This window comes from Lontra canadensis, unplaced genomic scaffold (assembly GCF_010015895.1).
Source record: "Lontra canadensis isolate GAN:19392208 unplaced genomic scaffold, GSC_riverotter_1.0 scaffold17, whole genome shotgun sequence".
In the NCBI taxonomy this organism is placed as follows: Eukaryota; Metazoa; Chordata; class Mammalia; order Carnivora; family Mustelidae; genus Lontra; species Lontra canadensis.
In genome coordinates, this window is record NW_022631011.1 from 20837290 (window position 1) to 20850963 (window position 13674).

A 13674-nucleotide genomic window follows, 5' to 3' on the forward strand; every position below is an offset into this window, starting at 1 on the left:
TCAAATAAGTGAAATTAAAAAAAAAAAACAAAACACCTTTGATCCCACATTGCTTTCCATTCTGACCATCTGTCTTGAACACCCTGTTTGCCCTAGTGCTCTGGAGCAGGTCACCACTGCACTGCACTCAGCTAACTGTGTGGTTCTTTCTCGGTTCTCCTCTTTCTTGACCTCTCACCAGCACTTAGAGTTGTTGGTTACACCCTCCTTTTTAGAACATTGTCTTTCCTTAGCTTCCAGACTTCATTTTCTTTCTCAGTTTCCTTTGCCAGTCGTTTTACATCCTTCCAACTTCTGATATTAGAGTGTCGCAGGGGCAGGCAGGTAACCTTTTTTCTGTCCACACTTAGCTCTAGGTCCTTTATACTCCCAGGTGTGGTCTGAGGGTAGGCATAAGCATCACCTGGGAGCTTGTTGGAAATGTAGAACCTAAGGCCTCAGTTCAGACCTAGTGAATAAAAATAATGCATTTTTTTCCCAAATCTGTAGGTGATTCATACGGATATTAAAGCTTGAGCAACATGGCCTTAAGTGGGCTCATGGTAGTCCTGTGCCTTTAAATATTGTCTGTATTCTGATAAATCCATAACTTTGTATTTCCAGCCTTTGTCTTCCCCCTGAATTTCAGACTCATGTCTGTCTACTTGGCAAATTCACTTTAATGTCTAAGAGAGCTCCTACATGTCTTAAAGGGTCCTGCAGAGAACTCTTGCTTTCTACTCAAAGCCTGCCCCTTTTGCAGTCTACTGCATTTTGGTAGATGGAAGGATCTGTCTTTCCAGATGCTTTGGCCAACCTTTGACCTTTGACTCTGGCAACCTTTGACTTCTCCATCATAGACAGTTTTATTTTTGTGCGTCACATCCACCTTCAGTCAATCAATGAATTCTATTAGGTGGACCTTCAGAATACATCAGGGGCACCTGGATGGCTTAGTCGGTTAAGCATCTGACTCTTGGTTTTGGCTCAGGTATGATCTTGGTTTTGGCTCAGGGCTGTGGGATTAAGTCTATATCAGGCTCTGCACTGAGCGTAGAACCTGCTTGTGATTCATTCTCTGCCTCTCCTTCTGCCCTTCCTGCTCCCCTCCCAGCTTGTGCTCTCCCCTTAAAAATGAAATAAAATGAAATAATGAAATGAAATCTGGTCACTTGCCATATGAGAATCTTATCACCCAGACCTGCACCCCCACCTTCTCTGGCCTGGGTGGTCACAGTGGTTTTCTGACTGCTCTCTCTGCCTGCAGCCTTATCTCCAGAAGTGTTCTTAACCCAGCATTCACAGCAATCATTCTGAAACATGAATCCATTCATGTCAGTTCTCTGCACTGAATCCTCCAGTGACTTTGCTTCTTGGCTGGAATAAAAGCCAAAGCCCAACATGATCTGGCCCTCGGCCACCATTCCGAAGTCTGCCTCTGTACTCCTCACTCTGTCCCTCTGACCTCAGTTCTTGTTCTATAGCGTGCCAAGCATGCTCTCCCTTAGGCCTCTTTTTTCTTAGATTCAAGTTAGTTAACATATAGTGTAGTATTGGTTTCAGGAGTAGAATTTAGTGATTTTCGCTTATATACAACACCCGGGACTCATCACAACAAGTGCCTTTTTTTTTTTTTTTTAAGATTTTATTTATTTATTTGACAGAGATCACAAGTAGGCAGAGAGGCAGGCAGAGAGAGAGAGGGGGAAGCAGGCTCCCCGCTGAGCAGAGAGCCCGATGTGGGGCTTGATCCCAGGACCCTGGGATCATGACCTGAGCCAAAGGCAGAGGCTCAACCCCCTGAGCCAGCCAGGCGCCCCCACAAGTGCCTTTCTTAATGCCCATCGCCCACTAACCCATCCCCTCTACTCCCCTCCAGTAACCCTCATTTTGTTCTCTATCTTTTAAGAGTTTTTTATGGTTTTCCTCACTCTCTGCTTTTATCTTATTTTATTTTTCCTTCTCTTACCCCTGTGTTCATCTGTTTTGTTTTTCAAATTCCACATGAGTGAAATCATACGGTACTTGTCTTTCTCCAACTGACTTATTTCGCTTAGCATAATACTTTCTAGTTCCATCTACATTATTGCATATAGCAAGATTTCATTCTTCTTATGGCTGAGTAATTTTCCATTGTGTGTATATGTATGTATATATGTGTGTGTGTATATATCACATCTTCTTTTTCTATTCATCTGTCAGTGGACATCCAGGCTCTTTCCATAGTTGGCTATTGTGGACATTGCTACTATAAACATTGGGTTGCATGTGCCCCTTCGAATCACTCTTTATATCCTTTGGGTAAATATCTAGTAGTAGAGTCACTGGGTCATAGGGTAGCTCCACTTTCAGCTTTTTGAGGAGCCTCCGTACAGTTTTCCAGAGTGGCTATGCCAGTTTGCATTCCCACCAACAGTGTAAGAGGCTTCCTTTTCTCCACATCCTTGCCAACATCTGTCATTTCCCGACTTGTTAATTTTAGCCATTCTGACCAGTGTGAGGTGATACCTTATTGTGGTTTCGATTTGTATTTCCCTGAAGCTGAGTTATGTTGAACATTTTTTCATGTGTCTGTTAGCCATTTGTATGTCTTTGGAAAAGTGTCTCCTACCAGATCTCTCAATGAATTTCTCAAATTCATGAAAAGTGTCTATTCATGTCTTCCCATTTCTTAACTGGATTATTTATTTTTTGGGTGTTGAGTATGGTAAGTTCTTTATAGATTCTGGATACTATCTCTTTATCTGATATGTCATTTGCAAATATTTTCTCCCATTCTGTTGGTTGCCTTTTAGTTTTGTTGTTTCCTTCACAGTGCAGAAGCTTTTTATTTTGATGAGATCCCAATAGTTCATTTTTGCTTTTGTTTCCCTTGCCTCCAGAGACATGTCTTGTAAGAAGTTGCTGTGGCCTAGGTCAGAGAGGTTGCTACTTGTTTTCTCCTCTAGGATTTTGTTAGCTTGCTGTCTCCCATTTAGGTCTTTCATCCATTTCAAATTTATTTTCTGTATGGTGTAAGAAAACGGTCCAGTTTCATTTTTCTGCATATGGCTGTCCAGTTTTCCTAATGTTTGTTGAAGAAACCATCTTTTTTTCTATTGGGTATTCTTTCCTGCTTTGTTGAAGAGGAGTTGACCATATAGTTTGCATTTCTGGGGTCTCTGTTCCATTGATCTGTTGTCTGTTCTTGTGCCAGTACCATACTGTCTGGATGATTATGGCTTTGTAATAGAGCCTGAAGTCCAAAATAGTGATTCCTTCAGCTTTAGTTTTCTTTTTCAACATTAGTTTGACTATTCAGGGATTTTCTGGTTCCATACAAATTTTAGGATTGTTTGTTTCTTCTCTGTGAAAAATGCTGATGGTATTTGGATTGGGATTGCAATGAATATGTAGACTGCTTTGGGTAGCATAGACATTTTAATAATACTTGTTTTTCCAGTCCATGGGCATGGAATATTTTTCCATTTCTTTGTGTCTTCTTCAATTTCTTTCATAAGTGCTCTATAGTTTTCAGCATTCAGATCTTTTACCTTCTTGGTTAGCTTTATTCCTAGGTGTCTAACTGTTTTAGGTGCAGTTGTAAATGGGATTGATTCCTTGATTTCTCTTTCTGCTGCTTCATTACTGGTATATAGAAATGCAACAGATTTCTGTACATTGATTTTATATCCTGCGACTTTGCTGTGTTCATGAATCAGTTCTACCAATTTTTTTGTGGTCTTTTGGGTTTTCTACACAGAGCATCATGTCATCTACGAATAGTGAAAGTTTGACTTCTTCGTTGCCAGTTTAGATGCCTTTTATGTCTTTGTGTTGTCTGATTGCTGTGGCTAGGACTCTCTGTGCTATGTTGAACAGCAGTGGTGAGACTGGACACCTGTGTCGTGTTCCTGACCATAGGGGAAAAGCTGTCAATTTTTCCCCCATTGAGGATGATATTAGCTGTAGGTCTTTTGATTATGGCCTCTATGATGTTGAGGTATGCTCCTTCTGTCCCTACTTTCTTGAGGGTTTTTATCAAGAAAGGATGCTGTATTTTGTCACGTGCTATTTCTGCATGTATTGGGAAGATCCTCTCACATGGTTCTGAGCCTTTCTTTTATTAGTTTGGTGTATCATACCAGTTGTTTTGTGGATATGGAACCACTCGGAAGCCCAGGAATAAATCTCACTTGATCATGGTGAATAGTTATCCTTTTTTCTTTTTTCTTTTTTTTTTTTTTTAAGATTTTTATTTTATTTATTTCTTTGTCAGAGAGTGAGAGAGAGAGAGCATAAGCAGAGTGGCAGGCAGAGGCAGAGAGAGAAGCAGGCTCCCCACTGAGCAATACTGGACTTGATCCCAGGACCCTGGGGTCATGACCTGAGCCAAAGACAGCAGCTTAACCGATTGAGCCACACAGGTGTCCCAGTGAATAATCCTTTTTAATGTACTGTTGGATTTGATTAGTATCTTGTTGAGAATTTTTGCATCCATGTTTATCGGGAATATTGGTCTGTAATTCTCCTTTTTAGTGGGGTCTTTGTCTGGTTTTGGAGTCAAGGTAATGCTGGCCTCATAGAGTAGATTGGAAGTTATCCTTTTATTTCAATTTTTTTTTTTGGACAGCTTCAGAAGAATAGGTATTAATTCTTCTTTAAATGTTTAGTAGAATTCCCCTGGGAAGCCATCAGGCCCTAGACTCTTCTTGAGAGATTTTTGTTAATTTTTGATTAAATTTCTTTGCTCGCTTTGGGTCAGTCCAAATTTTCTATTTCTTCCTGTTTCAGTTTTGGTAGTTTATATGTTTTTAGGAATTTATTCATTTCTTCCAGATTGCCCAGTTTGCTGGCCTATAGTTGTTCATAATATTCTCTCACAGTTGTTTGCATTTCTGCAGTGTTGGTTATGATCGCTCCCCTTTCAATTTGTGATTTTATTTATTTGGGTCCTTTCTCTTTTCTTTTTGGTAAGTCTGGCTAGGATTTACCAATTTTGTTAATTATTTCAAAGAACCAGCTCCTAGTTTCATTGATCTGTTCTACTGTTGTTTTTTTTTTAATTTCTATATCACTTATTTCTGCTCTGATCTTAATTATTTCCCTTCTTCTGGTTTTTAGGCTTTATTTGCTGTTCTTTTTGCAGCTCCTTTAGGTGTAAGCTTAGGTTATGTATTTGAGAATTTTCCTGCTTCTTGAGGAAGGCCTGTATTGCTATGTACTTCCCTCCTGTGACTGCCTTTGCTGTGTCCCAAAGGTTTTAGACTGTCATGTTATCATTTTCATTTGCTTCCATGTATTTTTTTAATTTCTCTCTTAATTTCCTGGTTAATCCATTCCATTATTTAATGGTATGTTCTTTAACCTCCCTGTATTTGCAGTCTTTCCAAATTTTTTCTTATGATTGTCTTCAAGTTTCATAGCATTGTGGTCTGAAAATATGCATGGTATGGTATCAGTCTTTTTGTACTGGTTAGACCTTTGCTTTTCATTATTTCTTCTGCCTGAATACCTTATCCCAGATACCTATAGTACTTGTTCCCTCACTTCATTCTTCTGCTCAGAAGGACCTTCAGTGTATCAGTTTTTACCCCCTTCCCTCTTTTGCCCTTAAAAAAAAAAAACGCATTTCATATAATATTTGTTTGTTGATCTGCAATTAGAATGTAGGCTCCTCAGTAAAAGTGGGATTTTGTCTTGTTCACTGATATATTCCCAGCCTCTAGGATAGCACTAAACAAAGAAAGGGGTGCTCGATAAATATTTGTTGAGCAAATTAATGAATACTACCAAATGGTATGTCAGGAGGGTTACAGAAATTCAGGGAGGCTGCTAACCGCTTGAGAAAGTTGGACAAAGCATTACATTTGAGAAGTATTTTTGAAGAGTCAGTAAGGAGTTCTCCAGACAGATATGACAGGGTAGAATATTCTTTGTGTAAAAGGACAGCACTTGGAAAGATAAATAGTTTTCAGAAACCTCATGAGATGGTGTGGCCAAAGCAGGGGTGAATGTTTAGGGTGCTGAGAGGTAGTGACAAGATGAAGCCAAGAAGGTAATTTAGGACCAGCTGGTAATGAGTCTTATGATAATTTTTTGCTGAAGAATTTGAATTTTAGCATATAGATAGTGGGAAGCCAACAGACATAATTATTCAAGGATCATTGGATTAGTGTCTTATCAAGATTCATATTTTTTTAAGTGAACATTGTAGAATTCTTATGATTGCATTATACTAAGAATTGGGAATTCAAAGAGAAAAAGACGTGGTCCCTACTCAGAAGTGCACATTCTAGTAGAGTATTTGTGTTGTAGGAGTAAAGACTGATGATTCAGGGTTCTGGTATCCTAGATGAGAGATGACAAGTTTTAATACAAGCAATTTAAGTGAGAATGGAAAGATTAAGTTCTCTCCCTTTATTGCTTTAGTGAACACATATCCTTCTGATCTTTGCTCAGGGGTCAAGGGCTTCCTTAGGGAAGCATGGTAGACTTTATTGACTTGATCACATCCCCACTTGCAGGCTCCCTGCACCATTTTCCCGTAGTTGAAATTCTGTAGAAGTATTTGGTTTTTGTTAACTCTGTCCATCCACCAGATAGTACATTCCATGAGGAACTCTGCATCCTTGGCAGCTACCATCGAGTCTGGCATGTATTAGGAGTTCAGATATTTGAGTGAATGAAATTTTGGGATATATTTTTAAAGCCAAAATGACTGCACTTGAAGACTAGCTGGTTGCAGAGAATAAGGATATATTTAGGATTCTCCTCTCTTTTGGAACCTTGTTCTGCCCCCTTCTACATTCCTCATCTTTGTGAACAGCATCATCATCTTCCCACTGTGAAAACTACAAATGTGGAAGTCCTCTTTTTTCCTTTGGCTTGCCCCTCCCCCAGTCTTCCCTGACAGTGCCTTAGTTCACCTCCCCCTCCCTTGGGCCCCAGAGAACAGGATGGTACTCATCTAACAGGTTTGGCTGCTTCTAGCCTTTGTCCCCACCAGCTGTCACTCAGGTGGCATATTGTCAGGTGTGGGAGGCTGAAAAGTGCCTTGACGCCGCCCTCCCCCCCCCCACCCCCGTGGAAAGTTTCGCCTTCTAATCCTGGGAACCTGTAACTTTTTTTTTGGAAAAAGATCTTGGCCAATGTAATTAAGGATTTTGAGATGAGGAGATGATCATAGATGATCTATCTGGGTGGGACCCAAATGTCAGCAGGATATTTCTGCCGTAGAGTGATGTGGCCATAGGTGCAGGAGTACACACAGACCCCAGAGCTGGAAGACACCAGGAATGTGTTCTCCCTTACTTCCCCCAGAAGGACAGTGGTCCTGCCAACACTGTGCCTTTGGTCCAGTGAAGGTGAGTTTGGATTTCTGGTTTCCAAAATTATGAAGGACTAAATTTTTGTTGTTTTAAGCTACCAAGTTCATGGCAATTGTTAGAATGGCCAGGGGACACTGATAGATCAGAGCTATCTGTAAAGTCTAAAACTGATCTCATCGCTCCCTAGAAAAACATGCTGATGACTACAGGTTAAGTCCGACTTCTGTGATCTGATTCACTTTAAAGCTTCAGCTCTGATGACCCCATCTTTTCCCTCTGGCCACCCTCGTCTCTCGCTCTGCTGAGTATTCTTGGACACACACTTGTTCTTTCAGGTTTGAGGGCTGTTTGTTATTTCCTTTGTACCTGTTACTCTCTTTTTCTGCCTTAAACTGGTCTTCATCATTGCAGCTCAGATGTCATCTCTGCTTGGAAATATACCCTGATTCCCTTATAAGAGACTTCTTCCACTGTTCCCACAAATGCTTTGTGTAAACATATGTTTACTGATGTATCTTACTTATTGGACTTCGAATACTTGGAGGGAACCAGTCTTGTCTCCTTAATCTTCCTGCACTAATTTTTCAGCTAGCTCTTTACGTGGTGTGTGGGAGATATCTGGTAAACATTGATTTCTTAAGTTGAAGTAACAAGAAAATATTTTGTTTTATAACTATGGATTATTCTACAATGAGTCTTAGTTCTAGAATTATTTTCTTTGTAGAGTGAATGCATATGTGACCTTCTCAAAAATAATTTTAAGGGTGTCTGCAGGACAAACTGGGACGCTCTATATTTAATCATCTAGAGTGCGTACACATAAGATAACCAGTAGTTTACACACTGTGGTTTGTGGAATTCTTCATCTTCAATTACATGTGCGGATTTTGCAAGTTGTGGAAAATAGGAGTAGCTTTAGTTGCTTGGGGACAAGCCCATACTTTAAAGAAACTCTGTCATAAGAAACACTATACCATTTGCCTGATTTTGACCTTGGACATCTCTCAGGGATGATATGTCTAGAATGTCTCTCACTCTTAAAGCTTGCTGTCCAGGCTTCATTTCAAGCTTATGTCACTTCCTTAGTAAATTATTGTAGTAGCCTCTTGGCAGCCCTTTCTGGATCCATTCTTACTTTCAGTTTATAATTTATTTTAAATGTGGTTGGTTTTTATTTATTTTCTTTGTGTTCTTTATATTTACCATGTTGTTTCTGAGTTTACACGATTGTACCTTAAAGCGAAATTAAAATTCGACATGAGTATTTTAAGCTTGGGTTACTTTGGACATTTTTAGAATATTCCCAGTATGTGGGAAGCCAACAATAAAAGTATTAAATTGAATGTGTGTATCTCCTGACCATTTCCTTTTACCTTAAGTAACAGGGGAAAGGTTATTTGGACCTCATCCACGGTTCTTCCACATCTTGGTCCTTTGTACTGTTTGTTCTCAAGCTTGTTTTCAAAGGTCATACAAAAAAAAAAAAAAGTTGATCAGGATAACGTAAGAATTGTTGGCATGTTTGCATTGTAAACTTCATGACCTCTTCTCTCTGTCTTTTAATAGTAGGAAATACTCAAAAAAGAAAGAGTTAATGATCCTCTTAAAATCTGAAGGTTTTTTTTTTTTCAAACTGCTTTATTGAGATATGATTGATACACAAAAATCTGTACATTTTAATGTATAACATGTGATGAGGAATGTTTTAAAGTCATGTTAATAACACCCCAACACCCACCCACCCCCCCCCCCCCCCCCCCCCCCCCCGCCCACAGCTGTTGGTTTCCATACTATTTGAATGCGAAAGAAGAGATTGTAAAGTGAAAGGAGATTGTATTCAAAATAATTCTGAGTCCTAATGCGGACAGAACTTTCAAGATCTAGGCCTTCGGAAATTTGCCACATTAAAAGAGACTTTATATTAACATTGCTGTTTTCCTTGAGAAAATAATCAGGCAGAGTTTCTATTCAAATGCTTGCCTGTAGGCCAAGGCATTTATCTTCTAAAATATAGTCTTTGTTCTTCAAAGTTTTATTCTGTCAGTTTTTCTATAAAATGCAATTATCAATTAAGCCACCATCCTTTTATGATGAGGTGGAGAGTAGACAAAGAGCCACAAATAAGGCCACTCGAGGTTTTCCCTTTCTCATCATTACTTGGCACTGCACCAGTTTCCCTAGTTGCCCATCAGAAGTTCAGTAAATAGCATAGGGCTGTTTCATAAATTCTCTTACCCGGTTTCTCAGAGGGTGATAAAGTAACCTGAAAATTTGGGGCGGCTTTACTTATTACAGAAGCACATATGGTTGCAAGGGAAAATGCCATGGGAAATAGCATGGTGAAGGGCTGGCTCTGCCTGAAATCGCTCTATGTGTATCTCTCAGGTACATACTCGTTTGCTGCCTTTGGAAATATATCTGCAGGAAAATCAACCTGTCTTGCTTCTGTGCGGTTTTGTTTTTCAGTGGCATTGAGGTGAGAGATAACAGGACCAGAATAGAGTTCGTGCATCTGGCAGGCTAGATCTGTGGCTTGACAGGTTTTTGTGTGTTTATTTGTTTGGGTTTTGTTTCATTTTTGTTTTCATTGTGGCAGTGTATACATAACGTCAAACTTGCCATGTTTCTGTTCAGTGGCATTGAGTGCATTCACATTGTTGTGCCACTGTGACCACCCCCCATCTCCAGAGTTCTCTCATCATCCCAGACTGAAACTGAAACTCCCAGTTCTGTACACAGTGAAGACGGACTCCCTGTCTGCTGCCTTGTTTCTCTTTAAAGCACGAGTATGGTGGCCTTACGCTATTATGAGAGCCCTGTAAGCACCACAGGGCAGGCATCAAGCACTCCCTCCAAGTCCGTTATGCTATCCACCAAGATATGACTGTATTGCCCGTTAACACTGGATGATAGATAGGTTTGGTTTATTTGGTATTTATATGTCTGGGCAACACTGAAAAACCTGAAGTTTTAAGATTGAGATTTAAGATCTCAGACGTGCTTAGATCCCTTCCTGATATATTAGTACAAGGAGATTTGAAGATTACTTCTATGGGCAGGCTTTACCTTGCTCAGTAAACCTCCACGGTGGCTGTGACATTTTCGGTATTTAGCTAAACATGTGTGAAGGTAAATATATCTAGAACTATGGGTCTCCTTATGCTGTGATGCTCTCCTGAAGACAGGTTAGTGTGACTAATGCTGTGAAAACAGAGTCTATTAAGAATGACCTCCTTTTGCCGTTAAAGTAAATCCAAGCTTTGTCACACTAAATATTAGACATCTCTCTGTTGATAGTACTAGAAGTAGTGAGCTTTTGTTAAGCAGCTGGTTAGTTTTTATCTCAAGAGCACCATAAATCACGTTGATCATGTTTCCTGTTCTACCTGTGAAGTTGGAATGCTGAGGCAAGTCTGTGATTGACATGTAGCACGGATACAGAACCTCCTGGCATGCACTGGGGTGCTACCTCCTTCCTTGCTTTCATTTATTATTCTCGTCGTCCCATTGCCTGCCTTGCTTATTTATCTTAGATAGTCAGCTTCACAAGCGATTCACCGATTCATTTCCATGCAGTCACTCCTACTACCACTCCTCTGTTTTGTCTTCTGGTCCCATCTTCCCAAGAACCTCATTCCTGTCTGTGTTGGGTCATGCTGTTGTTTGCTTGGAACAAGTCCTCTGTTGTCACTCTCTGCCCACCCCCACTCTTATTTTGTCACCTAATGGCTTAATCATCAGTCACAGTCCTTTCTAAATAATTTGTCCTTTGCCCTGTAAAACTACTGATCCCTGTATGTGGCCTACTGTCCCCATTCAAACTTCTGTTATTGTACCTAGAAAAATGCACTGAACTCAGGTGTTCACAAAACAGTCCACCTCTGCTAGACCCTGGGCAGGGACCAGATCTTACTGTTCTTCAACTCCAGGTGCCTGCACTTGATAAGGGGAGGGGAGGAATGAATGAAGCAGTGTCAGATACTGTGGATGAGTCAATAATTCTTTAAGAATTGCAAAATGACCGTTGGACTTTGCAGTGTGCAGGTAATTGATGTCCTTTGGTAGAGCCCTCCAGGGAAAGGGTGGGGATAGCCTGTTTGTAGTAAAGAGGGAAGGTGGTTGGGAGGAATGATTGGGGGAGGGGAGAGGTAGAACAACTGGGCGAAAGAGTGTAAGACAGGCCGGCTAGGAGGGGGCAGAGAGGGAGTCAGGTTGTACCACCAGCCACGGAGGACCCACGTCTGTACCGCCATCTAACCATGTATCTCTGGGGGTGAGCTTGGCGGGCAGTAGTGTGGGTGAAGGTGGTAGGTCTTGAGCTTATGTTCACTAAGTTCAAGTCTTGTTTTGGAAAAAGTCTCTTTGCTTCATAGAAGCTCTTAACTGCTGTATCTCTTGTTTGGTGTTTACCAAATACCTGCTTTTTGTTAATTTCCTTTGTAGGTGAACACAGGTCTTCTGATTGGTAGCTGTTGAATAGCAAACACATTGTCCTGTTTTTAGTGCCATTTAGTAAATGCCTGAAGTTTGCTCCAATGCTTTTTGGTTTTCATGACATCTGAATTATGAAATCCTCATGCGTCTTAAATAATACTAACCAATACAGACAAAAGTGTTTTGTTTGACTCTGCAAATTCTTAATTTTTTTTCGTATGAAACAAATTTGAAAATGTAGGTGTGAAAGATCCACCTGCAGCTCCAGACCAGTTGTCATCTTTGATACAGGATTTGCTTGGGCGGCTTCCACTGAACGACGCTCTTCCCTCCACCTGAGCACCGGCTTCTTTCTGTGAAGATTTTCCTGAGGCACCACCTCTCCCACATAGTCTTTCCTCATACCCATCTTTGTAGCCCAGAAAATTGACCGATCCCCTTACTTCGGTGTGCCCCAGACAGACTTCTGTGATTTTATTGCTCTCGTCTGTATGTACTTCTGAACCAGCCTGGTCTTTCTTTAAAAAAGAGTCAAGTTATTTTTTTTGCTCTATGTTTTAGAGTTGCAAAATGGTATCCTGATTATTTTTGTCTTAGCAGTTTGTTAAAAGCATTTTTTTGTTTTACTAAGTTGTTTTTATAAATGCAATTTTAACAACTAATTTCATCTAATGGGCAGCTGTTCTTTGTTATTGGCTATTCAGGTCGTCTTTAATTTTTTTTCAATAAAAGATTGTGACTGCCTGCTAAAACTGACAATGAAAAATAAGTCTTTTTAAATTTATCATTAAAGTATCTGTTTCTTTGTTATAAAGTATAGGACTGAGCAAAGATATATTTTTGGAAATTCCAGTAAAATTATATTTACAAAAAATAAAAATAACTTAACCGGCATTGAAAGACTTTCTCCAAGTAACTAACCACCATTCAGAGGGTCCAGAGTTCAGAGCTCAAGATGTGTTGTCCAACCTGCAATTTTATTTGTCCAACAGTTGTTCCTGTGGTGGTCCCTTCCTTGCAGTGATTCATCTTAGGATTTTCCTTCTCACTTTATGGTGATGTGAGAGCGATACAAAATCAGTTAAAAACCATACGTCCATGGGGCGCCTGGGTGGCTCAGTGGGTTGAAGCCTCTGCCTTCGGCTTGGGTCGTGATCCCAGGGTGCTGGGATCGAGCCCCGCGTCGGGCTCTCTGCTCAGCGGGGAGCCTGCTTCCTCCTCTCTCAGCCTACCTCTCTGCCTGCTTGTGATCTCTGTCAAATAAATAAAATCTTTAAAAACAAACAAACAAAAAAACCCGTACATCCAACTTTGAATTTGGATCTTTCCCAGAGTACCAGGCCAGGGTGGTATGAGAGCCACATAGTCACGAGGGTAGACAGCTGATAGGCTGGCAAACGTTCTATACCCAGACAACCATTTTGTTTTTCAGTACAGCATTCAGTAAATTACATGAGATTTTCAACACTTTATTATAAAATAGGCTTTGTGTCAGGTGATTTTGCCCAGTTGTCGGCTAATGTAAGTGAGCACATTTAAGTAGTCTAGGCTAAGCTGAGATGTTGGGTAGGTTGGGTGTATTAAATGCATTTTTGACTTAATATTTTAAACTGATGATGAGTTAATTGGGATATAACCCCATTGTAAGTCAAGGGAGATCTGTAATTAGCCTGATGTGATAAAAATAAGGTTCCTTAATGTTGGCTGAGTTACAGAATGCTGCGGAGGGAAAAGAAAGCACTAACAAATTTGATATCCTGAATAGGTTAGCAGTAATATAAGCAGATGGCCAGTAAATTCGCTTAAGGAAGTTTGCTTGAATGTGTGTAAGAGTGCTTGCCTAGAGCTGAGGACGGTTGAGTATGTATGGTCTTCTGCTTAAGTAGGGGAGTTAGAAGTTCCCTTGAGTTATATTTTAATAGAAATGTGGGTACAATGTAGAGTTTTGGGG

At 40.3% G+C, this 13674-nt stretch overlaps 1 protein-coding gene across 3 annotated transcripts in view; it reads left to right on the forward strand.

Moving 5' to 3' along the window:
• OSBPL1A (oxysterol binding protein like 1A) overlaps positions 1–13674 on the forward strand; it is a 239611-nt gene that overhangs the window by 148428 nt on the left and 77509 nt on the right. The window lies entirely within an intron of this gene.